This window comes from Bos indicus, chromosome 11 (genome assembly GCF_029378745.1).
Source record: "Bos indicus isolate NIAB-ARS_2022 breed Sahiwal x Tharparkar chromosome 11, NIAB-ARS_B.indTharparkar_mat_pri_1.0, whole genome shotgun sequence".
NCBI classification, from domain to species: Eukaryota; Metazoa; Chordata; class Mammalia; order Artiodactyla; family Bovidae; genus Bos; species Bos indicus.
This window is the reverse complement of record NC_091770.1, coordinates 80946022-80971774: the sequence shown is the minus strand read 5'-3', so window position 1 is coordinate 80971774 and position 25753 is coordinate 80946022. Positions and strand designations below refer to the sequence as shown.

Genomic DNA, 25753 nt, shown 5'->3' with positions numbered 1-25753 from the left:
GGTGGTCTGGCATTCCCATCTCTTTCAGAATTTTCCACAGTTTATTGTGATCCACACAGTCAAAGGATTTGGCATAGTCAATAAAGCAGAAATAGATGTTTTTCTAGAACTCTCTTGTTTTTTCGATGATCCAGCGGATGTTGGCAATTTGATCTCTGGTTCCCCTGCCTTTTCTAAAACCAGCTTGAACATCAGGAAGTTCACGGTTCACATATTGCTGAATCCTGGCTTAGAGAATTTTGAGCATTACTTTACTAGTGTGTGAGATGAGTGCAATTGTGCAGTAGTTTGAGCATTCTTTGGCATTGCCGTTTTTTGGGATTGGAATGAAAACTGACCTTTTCCAGTCCTGTGGCCACTGCTGAGTTTTCCAAATTTGCTGGCATATTGAGTGCAGCACTTTCACAGCATAATCTTTCAGGATTTGAAATGGCTCAACTGGAATCCCATCACCTCCACTAGCTTTGTTCGTAGTGATGCTTCCTGAGTCCCACTTGACCTCACATTCCAGGATGTCTGGCTCTAGGTCAATGATCACACCATCGTGATTATCTGAGCCTTAAAGATCTTTTTTGTACAGTTCTTCTGTGTATTCTTGCCACCTCTTCTTAATATCTTCTGCTTCTGTTAGGTCCATACCATTTCTGTCCTTTATCGAGCTCATCTTTGCATGAAATGTTCCTTTGGTATCTCAAGAAGAGGTACACAGAATACACAGAAGAACTATACAAAAAAGATCTTCATGACCCAGATAACGACAATGATGTGATCACCAACCTAGAGCCAGACATCCTGCATGCAAAGTCAAGTAGGCCTTAGGAAGCATCACTACGAACAAAGCTAGTGGAGGTGATGGAATTCCAGTTGAGCCATTTCAAATCCTGAAAGATTATGCTGTGAAAGTGCTACACTCAATATACCAGCAAATTTGGAAAACTCAGCAGTGGCCACAGGACTAGAAAATGTGAGTTTTCATCCCTATCACAAAGAAAGGCAGTGCCAAAGAATATTCAAACTACTGCACAATTGCACTCATCTCACACGCTAGTAAAGTAATGCTCAAAATTCTCCAAGCCAGGCTTCAACAGTACATGAACCTTGGACTTCCAGATGTTCAAGTTGGATTTAGAAAAGGCAGAGGAACCAGAATCAATTGCCAACATCCATTGTATCATCAAAAAAGCCATAGAGTTCCAGAAAAACATCTATTTCTGCTTTCTTGAATATGCCAAAGCCTTTGACTGTGTGAATCACAATAAACCGTGGAAAATTCTTTAAGAGATGGGAATACCAGACCATCTGACCTGTCTCTTGAGAAATCTGTATGCAGGTCAGGAAACAACAGTAAAAACTGGACATGGAACAACAACAGACTGGTTCCAAATCAGGAAAGGAGTATGTCAAGGCCATATATTTTCACCCTGCTAATGTAACTTATATGCAGAGTACATCATGAGAAACGCTGGGCTGGATGAAGCACAAGCTGGAATAAAGATTGCTGGGAGAAATATCAATAACCTCAGATCAGAAGATGACACCAGCCTTATGGCAGAAAGCAAAGAAGACTTAAAGAGCCTCTTGATGAAAGTGAAAGAGGAGAGTGAAAAAGTTGGCTTAAAACTCAACACTCAGAAAACTAAGATCATGGCATCTGGTCTCATCACTTCATGGCACATAGATAGGGAAACAGTGGAAACCATGACAGACTTTATTTTTTGGTCTCCAAAATCACTGCAGATGGTGACTGCAGCCATGAAATTAAAAGACACTTACTCCTTGGAAGGAAAGTTATGACCAACCTAGACAGCATGTTAAAAAGCAGAGACATTACTTTGTCAACAAAGGTCTGTCTAGTAAAGGCTATGGTTTTTCCAGTGGTCATATATGGATGTGAGAGTTGGACTATAAAGAAAGCTAAGGGTAGAAGAATTGATGCTTTTGAACTGTGGTGTTGGAGAAGACTCTTGAGAATCCCTTGGACTGCAAGGAGATCTAACTAGTCCGTCCTAAAGGAGATCAGTCCTGGGTGTTCATTGGAAGGACTGATGTTGAAGCTGAAACTTCAATACTTTGGCCACCTGATGCGAAGAGCTGACTCATTAGAAAAGACCCTGATGCTGGAAAAAATTGAAGGCAGGAGGAGAAGGGGACAGCAGAGGATGAGATGGTTGGATGGCATCACCAACTCAATGGACATGAGTTTGAGTAAACTCTGGGAGTTGGTGATGGACAGAGAGGCCTGGCTTGCTGCAGTAAATGGAGTAACAAAGAGTCGAACATGACTGAGCAACTGAACTGAACTGAACTGAGAAGAGCACTTTTGGAATTCTCTTTCTTCTTCCTTTATACATAAATATCCCAGTAACTCCATGAAAATGCTGAATTCTTCATCCAAAGGATTCAAAACTCTTTGTCTCATTTCAATTAAATCCAGTAAATCCTGGGGCATTCTGAATCACAGTAACAGAGATAAGAACCTTGAGACCACATAGGTTTCTTTTAAAGGAGAGGGAAGAAAATCATTTTTAGCTAATAGCATATTTAGGGAAGACATACTTAGCATCTTCCTTGAAGCCTGGAGTTTGAAAAATAGAATATATCTTGAACTTCTCTTTTACTTTTAACTTGAATTTCCAGCATCTATTTGCAAAACTGTGTTCAAATATAGCATGCAAGTCCTTCATTGGAATCTCCTGATTTACAGATGAACAAATTAGAGAGCAACTGGGTTAAGTAAGAATATCAGAATCACACACTAAGGAGAAAAAGAGTAACATATTAAAATGTTAAGCACTAATTTCTGAGTGTGTGGACCAGCAGCTGCTTCTGAGGGTATAAAATTAATTCCATGTGAGATTTTATCTAGTAATTAAATAAATTCTAGCCTCAATTCTAGTGCTAGGGGGAAAAACTTCTGAAATGTTACAGAAATAGACTCAGTTAAATGGAAGAGAAATCCTTTCCTGTATTACTCATAAAGAGTCTTTTTCTAGATCACTCGTCAGAGCTATCATTTTACTTTGCTTTTCTTATTTCAAACAGTATAAAGGAAAAATATTTGAGTAGATGTTTATGGGTTCATGCTAAAGAGAAGAAAAAGTAATAGTTTCCTTCATGTTTATCTTCTCTTCCTGTCATCTAATTTTATATTGTACTATATAGAGGAGATCCATCCAGTCAAGCCTAAAGGAAATCAGTCCTGAATATTCATTGAAAGGACTGATGCTGAAGCTGAAACTCCAATACTTTGGCCACCTAATGCAAAGAACCGACTCATTGGAAAAGACCCTGATGCTGAAGACTGAAGACAGGAGGAGAAGGGGACGACAGAGGATGAGATGGATGGCATCACCAATGCGATGGACATGAGTTTGAGTAGGCTCCAGGAGTTGGTGATGGACAGGGAAGCCTGGCATGCTGCAGTACATGGGGTTGCAAAGAGTTAGACACAACTGAGTGACTGAACTGAACTGAACTGAACTGATACTCAAAATTATTATTCATTCTCTTCCCCTTATAGAATATCTTGATTTTAACTAAGCATAACATTTCTGTAAGCAAATTGCCTTAAAGTAGACTCTGTTATCCATGTAGCATTCTTGATGCTTTCATGAAATGACATTTATAAGAAAATACAGATATATAAGGAGGCAGAGGACTTCCCAGGTGCCGCTAGTGGTAAAGAACCTGCCTGCCAGTGCAGGAGATGTAAGAAACCGGGGTTTGACCCTTGGGTAGGGAAGATCCCATTGGGGAGTACATGGCAACCCACTCCAGTATTCTTGTCTGGAGAATCCCATGGACAGAGAGGAGCCTGGCTAGCTATAGTCCATAGAGTTGCAAAGAGTTTGAAGTGACTGAGCATGCACTCAAGGAGGCAGCATATGAAAAGCACTTGAGTCCCAACTAGAAGAAAAAATATTTTTTTAATTAAGTAATTAAGGGTTACTTTAATTTCTTCTTTCTATTAACTACAGTAAGGAAGGGAAAGATACGATTAGCTAAAGTGAAAGTGTTAGTCGCTCAGTTGTGTCCGACTCTTTGTTGACCCAATGGGCTGTACCCCACCAGGCTCCTCTGTCCATGGGTTTTGCCAGGCAAGAATACTGGAGTGGGCTGCCATTTCCTTCTCCAGGGGGTCTTCCCAACCCAGGGATCAAACCTGGGTCTCCTGCATTGCAGCAGATTCTTTACTGCCTGAGCCACCAAGGAAGCCCCTGAGGCAAATCCATATTTCAAATAATTAAGGAGCAGAATGAGGGAATCAATTGTCTGGCCAATTAATAAGAAAAGCAATTGTGTTTTCAGATGTTAATTTGACCTTATTGAGTCAAATCATCCATTCACTAGAATGAGACACAAATTAGGAAAGACTGTGGAGTGTGTCTAGGAGCTGAAACAACAGACACAGACAGAAATAATCATGATGTCAACCTAGTGTGACTGGATGTAGTGGTATAATTGAAGAAAATTCTGCAGGAACATAGAGGGGGAAGGCATTATTTTGTTTGGGGGTAAGAGGCAAGGGTGAAAAAAGACTTCAAGGTGATAATGTGTTTTCTACCACACCATCCAAATGATCCCTTGCTGTGTGAATAGGTTAATAGAAAAATTACTTATAAAACTATATGTTGTAGCCTAAGTAGTAAGCTCTTCCTTCATCAAGATTTAACAAAGTTGGATAGTTAAACTGTACATTCTTTTATAGTTACTGCCTGCTGACTCAAGTGGAAACTCCTTTTCAAAATCTCTGTTATCTGGCTTTAACCTACCTTTCTGATTTTAAGTTTCAACAAGTCACTTTCTACTTCAGAAAGCTAGAATATTCTGGAGGTCAACTGTCCTGTATATAATTTTACTATTTCTTCTGCCTAAAATGTCCTTTCTACTTTTGTCTGTCATGATTATCAATCTCTCATTCCAGAGTTAACTCAAATGCTATGTCAATCTTTCTATTCATCAGTAGTGGGTTAAAGATTTCATAAATTCATTGTCAGTCACCTACCAAGAGGTAGGGTCTATTTATCTACTCCCGTAAATCTGGGCTGAGTCAAATCTGATTATTTTGACCAATAGAATATGACAGACACCATATTATATCAGTTCTGGATCTAGCCTTTAAGAGAAATGGCACCTTCTTCATCCTCCTTCATGGTATGCTCCCTCAGGGGGAAGCCAGCTGCCATGTGAGAAGTCCAACCACCCTGTCATGCTGTGAGGAAGCCTGAGCCATCCACGTGCAGTAGCCCACAGTTAGATTTTGGGAGTGAGACGCCCAGCCATGCCCAAGTTCCCAACATCCCAGTTGAGGTCATAGACATGTGAGTGAAGACAATGTCTTGGGAGAACTAGCCTCATTGAATCTTTAGATGGCTGCATTGCCAGGTTGCCATATATGGAATACCGTCTTGCTTTTCAACACTGTTTTAGAGCACACATACCCACGTGCACACAAGTTCAACAGAACCAGAAGATCTGAGGAGGGAGCTGGATCTTCGGAGGGACCTGAATAGGATCAACATCTTGGCTAAGTCTAGGAGACACCATTCATATTATGCTGGTTTTGCTTTTTATGAGACTGTATAGGGGCTTCCCTAGTGGCTCAGAGGTTAAAGCGTCTGCCTGCAATGCAGGAGACCTGGGTTCGATCCCTGGGTAGGGAAGATCCCCTGGAGAAGGAAATGGCAACCCACTCCAGTATTCTTGCCTGGAGAATCCGATGGATGGAGGAGCCTGGTGAACTGCAGTCCACGGGGTTGCAGAGTCGGACACGACTGAGCGACTTGACTTTCACTTTCCTTTCACAAAACAAGACCTTAGAGGAAGAAAACGTGTTCAGTTGGCCATCCTGAACTTGAAGTATAAATTATCCACTGGTCTTTTAAATGCATCTTTCTTCCTTCTTCATACTGGTTATAATTGTTTTAGAAATCTCAGAAAATATCAGAATTGGTTGTTTCAAAATGTATACTACTCTGGCATCTGTGTTCTATGTAAGATCAGCCAAAAATCTTTTATAATTTACTATTGTGGAAGATCCTCTAGATCTGGTTAAATTAAAAGAGGGCTATTAACAGTTTCCCAGATGGAGGAAAAAAGAGACTGTGGGTTCAAAGACAATTATAATTCTCCAAATGTTCCCATGTATTTGCATTTGCTTGTTGACTGCTTTTATCACACAATAAAACTAACAACTTTCTGCATCCAAATGCAACAGAAAACAATCTTTACTGAGAAAAAAATTTTTAAGATGAATTGCTGTGTGCTAAAGTCTTATTGGGAGAAGGCAATGGCAACCCACTCCAGTACTCTTGCCTGGAAAATCCCATGGGGCTTCCCTGGTGGCTCAGATGAATCCACCTACAATGCACAAAACCCAGGTTCGATCCCTGGGTCAGGAAGATCCCCTGAAGAAGAGAATGGCAACCCACTTCAATATTCTTGCCTAGAGAATTTCATGGACAAAGGATCCTGGTGTGTTATGGGGTCACAAAGAGCCTGGTGTGACCATGGGGTCACAAAGAGGCAGACACAACTGAGGGACTAACACAACAACAACAGTCTTATTCAAACATTTTTGCAATTTCTGATTGTCAAATTAGAGTTGCCTAAGACCTATTGGGGCAATAAAACATTTGCTGAGAGCAGAATATATTCTAGATAAAGACAGAACTCAGTGTTTTGACTTTAAATATTTTTTAAATCAAAATGCATAATATCTACTTATAAATGGGTGCATATACATCTACAAAATCAAAACCAAACTTCTTTTCCAGAGATTTTTCTACTATTCCAACAGTCCAATATTGCAAACTAGTATCTCCAGTATATCTTATGATTGAAACAAATATCAACATCACCTGGAACCTCAGAGGAAAGTATTCATTTTAATAAGTTAGTGTTAGTCTCTCAGTCCTGTCTGATTCTTTGTGACCTCATGGACTGTAGGCCACCAGGCTCCTCTGTCCATGGAATTCTTCAGGCAAAAATAATGGAGTGGGTAGCCATTTCCGTTTCCAGAGGATCTTCCTGACCCAGGGATCGAACCCAGGTCTTCTGCAATGGAGGCAGATTCTTTACTGTCTGAGCCACCAGTGAAGCCCATAATAAGACAAGCAGATAATTATTTGATAAATGTGAGCATATGTGTGTTCATGGAGCCAATGACAAAATTTAGTCTTCATAGCATCCACTGCTTACAGGATATATAAGCTTTTCCTAATTCCAACTTCTGTCTCTTCTGCCTCTCTTGTCTCTCAAATTTATAAATAAAATTTTAAATCTAGGAAACTATTTATCTCACTTGCTCCTTCATTGGTTTATTCATTCAGTAAATATTCATTAAGCCCTCACTATGTTTGGGCACAGTTTTAGGCACATACATCAATGAAATGACATCAAAGATTCCTTCTCTAGTGGAGTTTATATTTTTGTGAGGTCAGGAAGAGACAGGCATTAAAGCATAAATTTAATAAATATGTAAATTATATTTCAGAAGCCAAAGATTATGGAACTTGTTCAGAATAAGTGCTCCCAGGAGTGCATGGGAAGAAAGAGGGGTGCAATTGATCAGTCAATCAAGCCATTGGCTTACAGTAAAGTTCTTCACAGCTTCTGCAACTTATAGTGACTGTTTCATCCTATGAACCTCTGTATAACACTACTTGATAATCTGCATCACCCAAGTGATTTTTCTTAAATACTATCTTATATTGACATGGGAAGTAAACTAGAGACAACAAGATTGGGAGAGGAGTCTGGGAGTCTAGTTCTAGCTCTTTTACTTGGTACATCATATAACCTGTCTGTGTGGTTTCCTCATTTTTAAAATGAAGGATTTAAACTAGATGTTATCTGAATATCTTTTGAAATTAAAACATTGTAGTTTTTATGTGAAATATTCTTCCCTCACACACAGTTTCACCATAAACATCCTTCATGTGTGTGCTTCCTAGAACTATTATACATGTAATGTGTAATGAGCTGTAATTTATATTGTTGATTTTCTGGCAAAAGCATCATATCAAAACAAAATTCAGTGATGAATAAACTTTTTCAGGCATATCCCAAACTCTACTGGCTGCAAATATTTCATGCAATGAATTTCTCTCTCTCTCTCTCTCTCTCTCTAGCCTCTTAGTAAGGTGTGGATTTTAAAGAAATTTAAGTTCAAACTCTATCACTAATATTCTATGGATCCAAATGTTTTATATAAAAAGCCTGTAATTCTCTCTAGGAAAATCTATCCCTTCAAAGCTTCCACATCATTTGGAGTTTATATTGCCACATAATCATTCCCAGTAACTAGTCAATCTGTAAATTCGGAAAAGAAATTAATGCACTAGACTGCCCAGATCACCCCACTCCAGTACTCTTGCCTGGAAAATCCCATGGACAGAGGAGCCTCGTAGGCTGCAGTCCATGGGGTCACTGAGAGTCGGACACAACTGAGCGACTTCACTTCACTTTTCACTCTCATGCATTGGAGAAGGCAATGGCAACCCACTCCAGTGTTCTTGCCTGGAGAATCCCAGGAACAGGGGAGCCTGGTAGGCTGCCGTCTGTGGGGTCACACAGAGTCGGAAACGACTGAAGTGACTTAGCAGCAGCAGCAGCCCAGATCAGTGCTTAGTAGCCTTTGATGTGCATAGGAATCACCTGGGCATCTTGTAAAAATGCAGATTCTGAATCAGTAGGACTGTGGGGGTGACACTTGCATTTCCAACAAGTTTCTAGGTGGTGCCAATCCTGCTTGTCTACATACCACACTTCTAATATTGAGGGGCTAAAGGAAAATGATGGCAATATTAAACACTTTCAAGATGAAAGTATGATTCATTCATGTTTACCACCACTGGATTGCTGAAACTACTTTTCTCCCTGTTTAAAAATTTTGCCATTTTCTTACAGTCTATCCTATTTGTGGATAGTTCTCCTGAAAGATCTTGTCCCCACAAAGATGAAGCTTCAAGCAGGCAGCCTAACAGATGCATTATGGTGCTCCCAGCCAGGGCAGGAGGAACACCAGGCGGCAGAGCAAGCTCACCTGGCCCTACCAGCGTGTGTCCACACCAAGCCCTCCCTCCTTCCATGAGCAGAGGACACTGTGGGTCCCAGAAAAGGACACTGAGAGGGGGCTTCTGTGGCCAGGACAACAGGGTCCCTGGAGTATGCAGTTAAGATCTCATTTGAGAGTGGCAGCAGAAAGCAGGACTCAGCATGAAGCAGGGCTGCAAACCTCAGTGTATATTCAGTTGTTCCATCAGACTTCTTACAAAACATAAATTCAAAGATAGACTTGTTAAGAATTTGAAGATAGCAGTCATAGAGGCAACTCCAAGCACAGGGCTCTTCTGAACAGGGGCCCCAAAGTACTGCACTGACCACACCCACAGACCTTGTACTTGTCTAGATACATAAGAATACAACTAGTTAATACCATCCACGTACAGTTGTTAAAAACAGGGAGGGGATCAGTTCTTGGAGAATTGGCTGATTCCAAGTCTGCGCCAGGGAAAGTACAAGTAGAACATGGGTCACCCAGTGTCAGAAAGCAAAGTACCCAGAGACAAAAAGAAATGTAGCAAATAGATAGAGGTAAGAGCCAGTGTAAATATGTTTCCATTGGTCACATTTAGGATAACTTGGGTATCAAATTTTGTAATTGACTGCAATACATTGGATAAATAAAAATCCATGAGAATAGCATGATACTCAAAAAGAAAATAAGAGAAAATGATATTTGTATATAAATAATATTATATATTTTTATAAAATTATACAATTCATTATATAAATATAATAATTAAATATATAACAAATTTTAAATATATACATCTTATATATTTTCTGATATGTAGTTTTAAAGTCAAATTGAACTGACCTCTAATTACTAAAAAGTTTTAGACTTGGTGCAGTCTCTTTTGTAAAACAGCCCAAGCTTTTGTTTACTTCCTATTTGAAACACATTGCACTTTAAGAAAGTAGCTTGCTAAATGTATGCATGTTTTAATTATGCTCTGTTTAAAGCATAATTAGATAGTATGAGTTTTAATTAGGTACTGAGATTTTGTTTTCATTCTTTTGTATGCTATTGGATATGTGAGGGTGTTTATGATGTTAAAGACCTGACTCTTAATTAGTTTCCACCCATTCTGATCTTTCTCTGAAATAATAAGCCCACATCATCCATTGTATACAGATAAATATGCACAATTTTCTCAGAGAGAAAGATTTTCTAAGAAATTGAATTTGTGAACATAGTAAAATATCATTCATTTTTCTAGCTATTTTACCTGTGGATAAATGCTTGGGTTAAAGTTTCATAGATCTTCACCATTATTATGAATGTTTAGGAATTTTTTTTAAAAATAATAACCAGGAGAATTTGTTTAGAGCATGTTGTCCCACTTATTTCTCAGGGTGTTCCTACAAGGTAGGTGTTATTTTCTCCTCTTGAGGAAGTGCTTGGACTGAAATTAAAATATACATAAGACTTATTTGATTCAAAAATATCATGTTCTTTCTGAAAAATCAACTAGCATCATTAGAAATTAAAATTTAGAAAGTAAAATGAAAATACAACATATCTACAAGTTCCTACACATTTGGGCACAGTAATATGAAATAAACAGTTTTGTTACTGGTAAGAAATCCTAATGAGACTAATTAAACCATGAAAACAGATGTTTTTCAACCTGTCTTAAATATTGAAGGGACTAGGCACTGTGAAACTATAGGAACATTCACTCTCTCGAGCTATAAGAGAAACATTAAGCAGTGATCTTTTCATCTGCTTTTTCAGAGGTGAAAATAGTCATGAACTAAAAAGGAACATATTTCTATACATTTAATCAAAAGAGGAATACTGAAGATGTGTCAATAAGTAGAGACAAATTAATTACATAACCATCTCAAACATTATCAATGACCCCCATGCCCCTCCCCCCAAGAATATATCAAGACTTCCCACTTTGTCTGTTCGTATCACTATGCCAGAAAAAAAATCATTTTTTAGTCTAGTCTTTGCTCCATATGCTATACTACAGTTTCATGAATAACACTATTGATTTTTTAATAGTTGATGAAACTTTAAAGCCAAAAATTGGACCCAAGAACAATATCAAAGTGGTTGTCTTCTATCAAAAGGACAAAGTTGTCTGCATTTTGACATCTGTAAAATTTGGATATTGTTATCTCATGGATCCAGCAGCAGGATTAAATAAGAATAATAAATAAAGCTATTTTGGTATCTGATACACAATATGTTCTTGCAGTGGGTTGAACTGTGGCCCCTAAAAAGACATGTCCATGCCCTAATTCCTGTGAATGTTATCTTATTTGGAAAAAAAGGTCTTTGCAGATTTATGTTAAGAATCTCGAGGTGAAGATTTTATCCTAGATTGTCTAGGTGGCCCCTAAATGCAATGGTAGGTATCCTTAGAGAAGAACAGATATGAAGATGGAGTCAGAGATTGGAGCATTGTGGCCACAGCTAAGGACACCAAAGAATTCCTTAGGCCATCAGAAGCTAGAAGAAGTCAAGAAGGATTTTACCCTAGAGCCAACAGAGGGATTCCTATACGTTCATTTCATAAGTCTGGCCTCCAGAACTACAAATGATTTTTTTCTGTTTCAAGCCACGCTGTTGTGGTAATTTATTATGGTAGTGATGGGAAACTATTATAGTTTTCACATGATACTTAATCATATTTAAGTTAGAGTCATTGATACGTCTTCCTGTTGGTTTAATTCCATGGCTCTCCATCTTCATTGCATATTTATATCACCTGTTGCTGTTCATTTGCTCAGACATGTCCAACTCTTTGAGACCCCATAGACTGCAGCTTGCCAGGTTTCCCTGTCCTTCACCATTTCCCAGAGCTTGCCCAAACTCATGTCCATGGAGTCAATGATGCCATCCAACCATCTCATTCTCTGTCATCCCCTTTTCCTCCTGCCTTTAATCTTTCCCAGCATCAGGGTTTTTCCCAAAGAGTCAGTTCTTCACATCAGGTGGCCAAAATATTGGAGCTTCAGTTTTAGCATCAGTCCTTCCAATGAATATTCAGGGTTGATTTCCTTTAGGATTGACTGGTTTGATCTCCTTGCAATCCAAGTGACTCTCAATTGTCTTCTCCAACACCACAATTCAAAAGCATCAATTCTCCAGCGCTCAGCCTTCTTTATGACTCAACTGTTACACCTGTATATGACTACTGGAAAAACTATAGCTTCGACTAGACGGACCTTTGTCAGCAAAGTAATGGCTCTGCTTTTTAAATCACTGGGAAGTTCCTAAAACATGCATGACCAGACCCAAATCCCAAGATTCTGGTTTAATAGGTAGGGGGTGGAGAAGAGATATGGTTCTCAGTGATTTTTAAAATCTCCCAGGTAAATATAATGTAAAGCAAATGGTAAGATTAACTGGTAACATTACTATTCAAGAGTCTGTCTTCCCCATTAGATTTTGAGCTCTGTCAGGACAGGAGCTATATTTGAACTGCTCCTACTAAACAAAGTACCTGACATATAGTCATGTATTTGTTGAATAACTGAAAGAATACCTAACCCTCTAACATATGTTTATTCAAATGTGAAACACGAATGCAACGTAACTCCTAAACTCAAGCAGTTCTTGAACATGATAGGAGGAGAAGACAGGTTGGGTTAGAGATAAGACATTGTCTAGGAATAGTAACAATTATATGTAGAATCATATTCAGTTTCAAATAATAGAAATCCTAAAGTAACAGTTGATTAAAAAAATAGAAGTTTTTTCACTTGTAAAAGAAATGTGGCAGTAGACGAGAACTGGCAAGATAGTCTCAAGGTATCATGGACCTGAGCTTCTCTCTTGTTCCTCCTCCTTTCTCAGCATACAGTTCCTGATTCATGGCCCACTGTGGCTAAGTTCCAGAGGGGAAAAGCACATTTCCAGCCAGAAGTAAGGGTGAAAAAGGGCAAACACATCTCATTAAGGACCCCTTGAATGGACATACATGACACTCCCATCTGTATCCTGATAACCACAGTTTAGTCATATGAGCATCCCTATCTACAAGAGGGACTGAGAGTATTGCTTTAAGTCACACAGTTATGTACTTCCAGCTAAAAACTGGAAGTTCTACTTATTATTAAAGAAAATGCATATTCATAGGAATGAATTACTATCTGTCATAATAATGAACTCTGATAGAACAAACTGAGGTACTGTGTTATAATAAAGGTCCATAATACTTTGGCAGCTCAGGAAAAGGAGCTAAAATTCCAACTGCAAACATCAGAAAAGGCTTCATCTGAAAGGTGTCATCTGAGCCATGAAATTTAAATAGAACAACAAACAAGTAAAATCACCCTCTGGGCAGAGGGAATATTATGAACGAAAGCATAGATATGGGAAGGTACAGAGTATATACCAGAAAAAAGTACATTTAGTAAAGATTACAAGAGACATACAGAAACCATGTTTGAATCACTACCCATACTACTTAATAGTTGGGTAGTGGCCAGTTATTAGATTTAGATGAGAAGACAAAAAGCAGTTTGTAAATAATACAGTTGGAAAATTATATATGATAAGACTAAAGTAAAAGTCTCAATCAGCAATGGAGGGACATAATTGTCAAATTAAGACCTTTGGGTTTATTCGGCTATTAATAGTAACAGTAAGGAGGAACTTTCCATGTGACTCAGTGGTGAAGGATCCGCCTGCAATGCCAGAGATGGAGGTTTGATCCCTGGGTAAGGCACATCCCCTGGAGGCAAGAATGACAACACACTCCAGTATTCTTGCCTGGAAAATCCCATGGACAGAGGATCCTGGCCAGCTACTGTCCATGGAGTCACGAAAGAGTCAGATGTGACTTAGCAAATTAACAACAACAACAGTAAGAAAACTGAGTATTAGTAAAAATTATACTGTTCCTTCTTTAAGGACCTGAAGTAGGAAATGGCAACCCACTCCAGCATTCTTGCCTGGAGAATTCCATGGACAGAAGAGCCTGGTGGGCTACAGTCCATGGGATCGTGAGAGTCAGACAGAGTGACTTTCATTTTCACTTCTTTAAGGAAAGCCCATTTGGTAATTTTAAGTATAAACTTTGGTGATCTTAATAACAAAAAAAGTTACAAAGGGGAAATCTACATACCACCCTAGAATTCTTTCACACCATTTTATTCCCCCTTTCAGCTTTCAAACCATCCAGCAGACACATGCAGGAAAAAAATCTGTTTGAAAATTATAAGTGAAAAGATGTTTTATAAACTCCAGATGGAATTTGGTCTCTACTCAGATCAAATATAAAAAGACACCCAGGCACCAGGGTAGATACCTAGCATGTAAATTCTATCTGACTTAGTGAATAGAAATTTTCTGCATTTTATTAACTAAACATTAGCATAGAAGCTAAGTAAATATGCTAAGTAATTATGGGGAGGGGGCAGAGAAAGTGAAAGAATGGTGAAAGGTTACCATTACTTATTGAGAACTTACAACATAACAGGCACACACTTCCAGATATTTTACATCCAATGTCTCTTTATATCCAACAGCTTTATGCCCCAAATATAACTGAAGTTCAGTAAGGTTAACTGTCTCATCCAAATCATTGGATGACCAAGATCCAAAATCCAAAATCTGTCTAACTCAAAAATATTTTCATTTTCCATATAGGTGACATGTACTTTCCTGCCCAGCCAATCACTTACTAATTCCAATTTCACTTTTTCTATTTACCCAAGTGTTTCTAATTTCAATACTCTGATTTTCTTCTCCATTTCCAAGTCATCTCATTTCGTGACTTTTGATGTAATATATAAACATTTCAAATTTTAAGAAAAAGTTTACCAAAGGAGTTAACCTGTACCATTTTGAAGGCTCCTCAGTCGTTATTGTCTTTTGCATAAACAGGCGCTGATAGATTTTAAGTTTTGTCCTTTCTCTTTTCTGCAGGCGCTTGTTTATGCATCAGTGGTGGGCTGAAATGTTTGACAGCATTCTTTGCTAAAGGGGAAAATTCAGATCAATCTAGGCACTAAATCAATTGTATACCACTTAATTGAGAGAGTATTTATTCAAAAAGTATTTACCAGATTTGACTAGTGTGAGTTGGGGACATATAGTACATACCACGAGTTGTTACTGATGTTCCCCATGGGCTTCCCTGGTGGCTCCGATGGTAAAGAATCCACCAGCAATGCAGGAGACCTGGATTTGATCCCTGGGTCGGGAAGTTCCCCTGGAAAAGGGCATGGCAACCCACACCAGTGTTCTTGCCTGGAGGATCCCATGGACAGAGGAGCCTGATGGGCTACAGTCCATGGGGGTCTCAAAGAGTCAGACACGACTGAGCAACTAAGCACACGTGTTCCCCATCCTCTGAATCTATCTTCCCAGCTTGTGCGTTTCACTGCACCATCCGCTCCAAGAACGGCAATTGCAAGAAATCATATTTGGACTACCACCATTTTCTAAATACACTACAGTTTCCCCAGTCTGCGGTTTTATTTACTCCTTTCTCCCTACCCAGAAACCTACTCACGTCTCACCTTGTAGGAAACCTATTCATTGTACAAAGCAAATCACAGCTCAAAGATCACCCCTTCAGGAGACCTTTCCACCCACCAGAGTGGGAAGTTCTCTCTTCTTCATTCCAACCGCTATAGCATTGTATTTGTTCTTCCAATCACTTTTAATTATCTTTTTATTATATAGCGATACACACGGGTACAAAAAATATATATGTAAACCAAATATCTGGCTTAAAAAACTATTTTAACGTCAATACCACCCTTCCACATACTCATACTAATCTGAACTGCTCCAACTCTAAATTCATATTACTCTGATCAAGTCACTTTTCACACTCTAGTTTATATTACTGATCTGAGTATATACATGTGTATGTCTCTCCAGTTAGAATATAAGAATTTTTAATCTTATCCATAGTCTCTGCAGTTTTGTAGTTCTATGATAATTTCTGACCTTTCTTTTGGTATGCTTTTCATTTCTATCAGTTAATCAGCACTTACCGTTTTCCATTTTGTATTACTACTATATTTCCACATTTACATGTTTTATCTTCCCAGATGAGGAAAAAAGGGAAGAATTTTAATTTTATCTGCAGTTAAGCATAGAAAAGTACTAAGTACCAAGGGGTGTTGTTTGGTCACTAGGTCATAACCAACTCTTTTGTGACCCCATTGACTGTAGCCCCATTGACAGGCTCCTCTGCCCATGGGATTTCTCAGGCAAGCTTACTGGAGTGGGTGGTCATTTTCTTCTCCAGGAGATCTTCCCAACACAGGGATTGGATCTAAGACTCCTGCTTTGGCAGGTGGATTCTTTACCACTGAACCACCAGGGAAGCCCATGAAGAAGTATTCACAACAGATTTGGTTTACCCTCCTGACCATTAAAGGAAAACCAGAAATAAGAAACTAGTACCTCTGGTTCCTTGTAAAATAAATTCTTTGTGAAAATAAATATATGAATCCTGCATTTTTCATCAGTTCACACAAATGCTTAGTTTAGCACATTTTAACCAACAGTTACTAAATTTTTAATTTTAAGTATTAAAGAAGTCAGATCTCATGTCCAGGATGATTTTCCTCAGCCTGTATTCAATATCCAGCTTAATGATATCAATCTATCTGACCAAGCTTATCTCCTCCCTAATGCCTGCCCCATGACCTAAATTTACAAACCAAAATAATTGGATTATCTAACCTATGGTCATGTATGGATGTGAGAGTTGGACTGTGAAGAAAGCTGAGCACTGAAGAATTGATGCTTTTGAACTGTGGTATTGGAGAAGACTGTTGAGAGTCCCTTGGACTGCAAGGAGATCCAACCAGTCCATTCTGAAGGAGATCAGCCCTGGGATTTCTTTGGAAGGAATGATGCTAAAGCTGAAGCTCCAGTACTTTGGCCGTCTCATGCAAAGAGTTGACTTATTGGAAAAGACTGATGCTGGGAGGGATTGGGGGCAGGAGGAGAAGGTGACGACAGAGGATGAGATGGCTGGATGGCATGTGAGTGATTCAATGGATGTGAGTCTGAGTGAACTCCGAGAGTTGGTGATGGACAGGGAGGCCTGGCGTGCTGCAATTCATGGGGTCTCAAAGAGTCAGACACAACTGAGCGACTGAACTGAACTGAACTGAACCTGTGACAATCCCAAATACTTCTATCAAACTTTCTTTCTCACAGTTTCACACACACACACAAAAAAACACTTTTTGCAAAAGACATTTTCCAAGCACACTCGAAACAAGGTAGTTATTATGGAGCAGGTATTAATGTGCTTTTTCATCTGGAATTGAAAGTATTTCAAAAGATGATCAGAGACTCTTAATACCTGAGAAATAAATGTGCAGGTGTTTACACTGACCATCAGATATACAATCTAGATAATCCTGCCTTGGATTTTCTCATGCAAAGTTTTCAATTTGTAGATCTTATGAAATTAAACACTAGCCTGGCCTTTGAATACTTAAGTCTAGTCTCGCTGAGACGGCTTTAGCAAATAATCTTCAAAGACTGCACACTTAGCTAAGATGATTGAAGAAAAAGGACAAAATTCTCAAACCATAAAGGATATTCATCTTGAAGCTAAAATCTTTATGGAATAATGAGTAACAAAACAAAATCTCAAAGATAGATGCTGTTATCCATCACGGGAACTAATTTAAATGCTCTAGTTCAGAACTACACCACTGCCAAGGCAAGCAATTACACATGCGTTTCCACATGCTGAGAATCACTTCCTCTTACAGGAAAAAGTCAGGTGAATAGTCAAATGAGGACTACTGAAGGAAAAAATAAAAAAAAAAATGCCTTGATAGACACGAGCAAGAGCAGTAACCACCGTGTCTATGGAATTCTTTACAGCAGACTAAGACAAGTTCCTTTCCCTACTCCCTAGTTCCAGCAGCAAACTCTCCCAATTATTTCATCTCTTTTTGGTTATATTTTCATCCACATTTCCGAATAAAATGCTTATACTGCTATTTCTTGATCTGCCAGTTTAGAAATTAATTATTTACTTTCAGGTATGATAGATCAGTAGTTCACATACTTAAAAATGCTGCCCCTAAACCTGCTTCCTTCCCTTCTTCCCATCTTAAAATTGTATCTTAATTTTGGCTAATTTAGTAGTCAGCCCTTAAATTACTATTACTTCATACTTATTTGACTTCCCTGGTGGCTCAGATGGTTAAGAATCTGCCTGCAATGTGGGAGACCCAGGATCAATCCTTGGGTCAAGAAGATCCCCTGGAGGAGGGAATGGCAACCAGCTCCAGTATTGCTTTGAGAATTCCATGGACAGAGGAGCCTGGTGGGCTACAGTCCTTGGGGTCACAAAGAGTCAGACATGACTCAGTGACTAACACTTTCATTCTTTCTTTGTGCTTATTAGTTATGAAACTAACCACTGTACCAATATTTTATCCCTTTATTTGTGTATGGGTCCTTTTCCAAGTAGATTTAATAACTGTCAGTTACTCTCTTGCTTACTTTTCTGATTACTTTCCTTTATTTTATCTAATGCTGCTAACTTGCTTCAGCTGTGTCCAATTCTTTTGCAACTTCATGGGCTGTAACCTGCCAGGCTCCTCTGTCCATAAGATTCTCCAGGCAAGAATACTGGCATGGGTTGCTATCCCCTCCTCTAGGGGATCTTCCCTACTCAGGGATTGAACCCCTGTCTCTCAGTCTCCTGCATTGACAGGTGGGTTATTTACCACTAATGCCACCTGGGAAGCCCTATTATACCTAAATGTCTCACTAAATATACCATATACTTACTATACAATTTTCAAATGTTCAAGGATTTCACAACATACCAATTCCTTTTTTCCCAACAATTTCTCTCCAGAACCCACCTGCTCTGCTCTGGATTAGTTGCTCTCTAAGCCTGGAACAGAGCTGTTCCTTCAGTTCAGTTCAGTTCAGTCGCTCAGTCGTGTCCGACTCTTTGAGACCCCATGAATTGCAGCACGCCAGGCCTCCCTGTCTATCACCAACTCCCAGAGTTCACTCAAACTCACATCCATCAAGTCGGTGATGCCATCCAGCCATCTCATCCTCTGTCATCCCCTTTTCCTCCTGCCCCCAATCCCTCCCAGCATCAGAGTCTTTTCCAATGAGACAACTCTTCCCATGAGGTGGCCAAAGTACTGGAGTTTCAGCTTTAGCATCATTCCTTCCAAAGAAATCCCAGGGCTGATCTCCTTCAGAATGGACTGGTTGGATCTCCTTGCAGTCCAAGGGACTTTCAAGAGTCTTCTCCAACACCACAGTTCAAAAGCATTAATTCTTCGGTGCACAGCTTTCTTCACAGTCCAACTCTCACATCCATACGTGACCACTGGAAAAACCATAGCCTTGACTAGATGGTCCTTTGTTGGCAAAGTAATGTCTCTGCTTTTTAATATGCTGTCTAAGTTGGTCATAACTTTCCTTCCAAGGAGTAAGCGTGGAATTTAATTTAATTTCATGGCTGCAGTCACCATCTGCAGTGATTTTGGAGCCCCCAAAAATAAAGTCTGACACTGTTTCCACTGTTCTTTAGGTCTCCCTTTTCACTTCAGCCTGATCACTTCTTTAAAATTGCATTATAGATCCATGATTTTCTCTATCCCATAATCCTTCTTTTAGTATCTATACCTCAATAGCTTCCTAATAAAAATGCATGCAAGGTAAATTTTCTAAATATTTGATATCAAAATTTTTATGGTAAACATATTTGATTAAACAGATGGTGACCAAAAAGTTCGTTCGTATTTTTCTGTCCCATCTTATGGAAACACCCGAATGAACGTTTTGACCAACCCAATACTTTCCCCTAGTGCATTTTATATTTTGAAACCATCTTCATAGTTAAATACTACTGTCAAGAAAAGGAATCAAGAATTTCAAAAAGGAAAAAAAAAATCAAAAGAGAATAGATAAAATGGACAAAAATAAAACACCTAAAGAGTTAGCGTGTAATTTAGTTAGTAAATGAAGAGAGCTTAAAAAAAAAAAAAACTTTAAAAGAAAAAGTGACTGCGAAGCAAAATTAAGATGAAAACATCAGTGAAATTTACTAATCAGTTTACAGAGGATAGCATCTAAAGACAATCTGCATAAAATTCCTGGGTGGCTCTGAAGGTGCTAGTTCTTTTTGTTTGCAATTTCCTTAGCTATTTAAGCAGTCAACTTTTGTTAAATGGTGTGAAGCTCTTGTTCCAGATAGAGTTAGCCCTATAATGTACTCCAGATCAACTCTTATATCCCCAGATGGCCTTTATCCTTTCTAAAAAAAAAAAACAAAAGAAGACGTGGTGCCCTTGGGCAAATGCTTGGTCGGTACGAAATAGTAAAGTCTGCTGCTGCTGCTGCTGCTGCTGCTGCTAAGTCGCTTCAGTCGTATCCGATTCTATGCGACCCCAGAGACAGTAGCCCACCAGGCTCCCCCATCCCTGGGATTCTCCAGGCAAGAACACTGGAGTGGGTTGCCATTTCCTTCTCCAATACATAAAAATGAAAAGTGAAAGTGAAGTCACTCAGTCATGTCTGACTCTTAGTGATCCGGTGGACTGCAGCCTAAGAGGCTCCTCTGTCCATGGGATTTTCCAGGCAAGAGTACTGGAGTGGGGTGCCATTGCCTTCTCCAAATAAAGTCTGAGGCAAAACAAATCAGATCACATTATGAAATGACATGAAGAAAAAGTAAATAGTTCTATGCAAGAATACAGAAATCACATTCAGAAAATGTGCTGACTCTGGCCCTACTGGGTCTCTTGTCTGCAAATCTCTTAAAGGATAGTGGAATCAGAGGCCATCTGCATTGCTTTTAGCATATTTCACACAACTTTACTGGGATGTATTTTACAAATCACAAAATTCATCCTTTTGGAGTTTATAATTCAGTGATTCTTAATAACTTTGCTGAGTGGTACAACCATGATCTTAAGTCAGTTTTAGAGCATTTCATCCCCCACACAAGATCCTTCATGCTCATTTAAACTCTTATCCTACCCATAGGGTCAAGTAACCAATAATCTACCTTCTGTCTATAAATTTGCCTTTTCTGGATGTGCTATATAAATAGAATCATACAATATGTAGTATCATGTCTGGATGCTTTTACTTTGAATGGTTTTTGAAGTTCATTCATGAAGCATATGTCAGTAGTTCATTCCTTCTTATTGCTGAATAGTATTCCATGATATGGATCTACCACATTTTGTCTACACATTGACTTGATGAACATTAAGATTATTCTTAGTTTTTGGCTATAAAAACAATGTTGCTACAAATATTCACTCACAAGTCTTTGTATGCACATATGTTTTTGCTTCTCTTAGGTAAATACCTCGAGTGGGATTGCTGGATCATATGGTAGTTCTATCTTTAACTTTTCTAGAAGCTGCCAAATTATTTTCCAAGTGACTGCATCATTTCATATTCCCACAGCAGTGTATAAGGAGTCACATTTTCCACATCTTCACTAACATTTGTTATTGCTTGTTTTATTTATGATAGTCATTCTAGTGGGTGTAAAGTGGTATCTCTTTGCGGCTTGGATTTACATTCATTTCTCTAATAACTAATGATGTTGAACAGCTCTTAGCATTTTGAAATCGCAAGCTCTTTATTTTATAAATTAGTGGACTCACAACTAGAGAAATGATTTATTTAGATGACTAAGAAATTTAGTGGCAAAATAGAATTCACTTCTGTTGGCTCTTTATTAAATGCTGATTTTCCTCTATGAAGCAATAACTATAACCATTTTTAAAAGAAAGATTAGAATATCTCCAGTAGATTATAGCTTCCTTTAACCAGGAATCAAGCTCTGGATCTGTCACTATGCTCAGGTCAATTTTCACGTAAACTTTCCTTTCCTTTCCTCCTGCAGTGTGAAGAATCTAGCATATGCTTCATGTCCCATAAATAGCTGGGTAAGTGAATGAATGAATGGCAATAAATGTTAAAAGTGTAATAACTATCTGAGGAAAAGCCAACAGTGATGGAAAGAATACATAAAATATGCATGTGAAAGTATGCAATCAACAAGTGAAGTAAATAATTGTTTCTTACTCTCGAAAGAGTGCTCACCACTCCCACTTACACTTTCTAAGTGAAATCTTTCTTCATCTCTTAGTTATATTATAGCAATAACATCAAAACTGTCTTTCCAGCACGAGTTTCGTCAACTCCTGGTCACTGGTAATATAAATATCTGAAGCCATTCCCCTGCTTTAAGACTCCCATTGTCTAGCCAGTATTCTTGGGCTAGACTTCAGGTTACTTAGGATGACACACAAGCTCTTGTCGCGGGCTAACTGGGTCTTTGTGTGCTCTGTCACTCAGTTGTATCAGACTCTTTGTGGCCCCATGGACTATAGCCCAATAGGCCCCTCTGTCCGTGGAACTTTCCAAGCAAGAATACTGGAGTGGGTTGCCACTTCCTACTCCAGGGGATCTTCCCAACTCAGGGATGCAGCCCACATCTCTTGCATGGGTTGGCAGGCAGATTCTTGACCATTAGTGCCACCTGGGAAACCCAAGTAGGCCTTTAGGACCAGGAAACTAGCCTGGAGATGATGGAAGGGCCAGCACCACCAAGAAAATCTCTGTTCTGAGGCAACTTTTCAAGCAAGCATCTCTTAACTATCCAAGTCCATAAACAAAACAAAAGCAACAAAAATATACAATTAATTGGTCCTGCTTGGCAATTTGGGTAGAAAATGTGAATGCTTTCTATTACACAGCAGTCCGGTTCCTATACCTCAGAACGAGCCATGCTACTGTCTGTCTCCAAAACCAGCTCTATTTCTCTTCTCTCCTTAGAGTAGAACCACCAGTTTGATGAAAGATCAGCCCTGATCCTGAGTAACTGGTATAAATTCAGCACTTCCTGAGGTAGGTAAGCTGAGGCTTCATGCTTTTCTGAGCTCACACATGCAGAAACCCTGCTGATAATTTTTGTTCTTGAGCACGGTAATCCAGATTCTAGGATGACTCACTCACTGTGTTCACATGCATTTTCACAAATGCTAAAATGGATTAATGCATCAACTCCCACTTGGCATGAATTTACAGTTCGTGAAAAGCAACTGCGAATTAGATTGTGACAGAAGATCTGTCTATGCAGAAGAACACCACGCTCTTAACAACTTCTGGGAAATGTAATGCTATAGACAAGCCAAGGTAAATATCACACAAAGTAATGATATATGTTTGCCTTCTCTTAACTTGTCAGATTTATTATAGATGTTTTAAGAACTACCTTTAGATTCTTTTTTTTAATAACACAGTTGATTAACAATTTCGAGCACTGTTCAGCCTGATTCTGTTTTTTCCAAAGTTGATGCCTTTTTCATGTCCTAAAATGACCTGGAGCTTTTGTGGAAGGTTGAGTAACATAGATATTTGGTGAAAGTTTTTAACAATTCCTCTTGTTGTGCAAATCTTATAGAAGTTTTTATTCACATAAAATCTTTATACATGTATATGTATAAGTATATTGAAGTGTCACGTAACCTTGAGATATATTTTTATATTTTTGTAGGCATTCCAGATGGTTGAACACCTAAAAATCTTTAAATAATTTTCTAAACCATGGAATAAACAGTTTTTGCTGGCATTCTAGAAACCCACACATTTTATTAGCATATGCCTCCCTGTCATATTTTAACAGTCCCTAATAATAACCAAAACAGTTAGCATATAAATAGCATTGATAAGCTGAGCCAAAGTATAATGTAGAGAGAAATTATAATGTGGTGGCAAGAGCACTATGAAAGTATCAGGGTGTGTTGTTTCTAATATTGACTTTAGGACTAACTGTACCACCTTTGATAAGTTACCTCACCTTTTGAACCTCCATTTCCCTACCTCATGTATGAGAAGTGTCACCGATAGAGTTTCCTGAAAACAGAGTCTAGGAAAAAAACAAAGCCTACATGCAAGCAGTTTATTTAGGAAATGATCTTAGAGAGCAAGAGGAGTGAAACAGAAAAGGAGAAAAGCCAATAGAAGGACCTGTATGGTGTCAAATTGGCCACAGCTTTGCGTGACTGGTGCTCAGAACCTTTCGGGAATTTCTGGAAATGAGCCATCTCAGAGTAGTCCATCAAGAGGACTGAAAGGGGAAAGATACATTTATTCATCAGCTCAGTGTCTCATCAATCTAGGGTGGCCCTAAGGGTACTAAAGGCCCCACATTTCAGGCTTACAAATCCAAGAGTGCAGAACAGGGTCCCACATGCTCCCTCAGAGCTGTCAGAGAAGCCCTGTTCAGGACACCAGAGACCAGGTGTGAAGTGAAGTCTGAAATAAAGTGCTCTCAGGTTACACTGAAGGGAAGCAGTTCAAATCCTGCCCAGAAGTGGTCACCTGAGCAGTGACCAGTGTAAAAACAAAGCCAAGTGCATTGGAAACACTGGTCAACAGGCTTGCAAAATCCATCCAGCTCTAATATTATTCTACAGCACTATTTATACCTTCCATCTATTTAGTTTCACTCTGTTTATAGTGTTATCTAAGTTTTGCTGCACAGCAAACCTGTAAGGAGATATTGTTATCTCTGTTTCACAGAAGAGGAAACTAAGTCTAGAAAGGTTAAGCAAACTCCATAAGACAGGATTCCTCAGCCTTCATACTTTTGACGCTCTGGGTAGGGATTTTTTGTCGTTGTTGGACATGTGGGGAGGGGCCATCCTGAGCACTGCAGGATGTCTCACAGCATCTTTGGTGTCTACCCACTAGATGCCAGTAGCACCCCTGGAGTCGTGAGAATCAGAATGCCTGCTGGATGTCCCCTCACAGGCAAAACTCGCCCCTATTTAAGAACCACTATCCAAAAGTCACAATTGCAATACACAACATAAGTACACTTTGAATCCAAAAAGGACTGACTAAAAAATCCATCTGAAGCCCAGAAGTGTCCCTTTAACTATCTCAGAATTAACCCAGCAATCTGTCTTAAGGGAATCAAAGCACTATAGAAATCAGACAGCTAAAAACAAATCTGTTCTTAAGATTAAGTTTGAGTAAATGCAAAGGTAGGAACACAGAGTTAGTAATAAGAAGCCTGAAGCAAGACACAGACATCCCAGCACAATTCAGGAAATGACAATACAGGAAATAGGTGGAGGGTTCAGATTAGATCAGAATTACTCCCTAGGAACCCACAGTAATTGTTTCATATCACCTTAGTGATCCAAAAAAAAAAAAAGGAATTGAGATCAGAAACTTTGTTAGAGATGAGAAACATATATATCCACATATGTACAAAATGAGTGTTGTGTTTGCTCAATTGCTCAGTCTCGTCCAACTCTTTACAACCCCATGGACTGTAGCCTGCCAGGCTCCTTTGTCCATGGGATTTTCCAGGCAAGAATACTGGAGTGGGTTGCTGTTTCCTCCTCCAGGGGATTTTCCCAATCCAGAGATGGAACCTGCGTCTTTTGTATCTCCTGCATTGGCAGGTGGATTCTTTACCACTGTGTTGCGTGGGAGGCCCATGTACAAAATGAGTTATTACTAAAATAAGCAAGTGGTATTAATATCTGCTTTCTCCTTCATATGCAAGGAAAAAGCAGCTTAGGATTGTGTTTATAAAATCCTAAGCAATCCTTACCTCCTCACCTCCAGCGGAAAGTGTTAGTCGCTCAGTCGTCTCTGATTCTTTGCAACCCCATGGACTGTATCCCACCAGGCTCCTCTGTCTGTGGAATTCTCCAGGCAAGA

General features: G+C 39.1%; 1 non-coding gene across 1 annotated transcript; it reads left to right on the top strand.

The window, feature by feature from the left end:
* The first annotated feature begins 5591 nt into the window (after nt 1-5591).
* Nucleotides 5592-5663, top strand: TRNAC-GCA (transfer RNA cysteine (anticodon GCA)). The gene has a single exon. It is a non-coding gene; the product is annotated as a tRNA-Cys (tRNA).
* The last annotated feature ends 20090 nt before the right edge of the window (nt 5664-25753 follow it).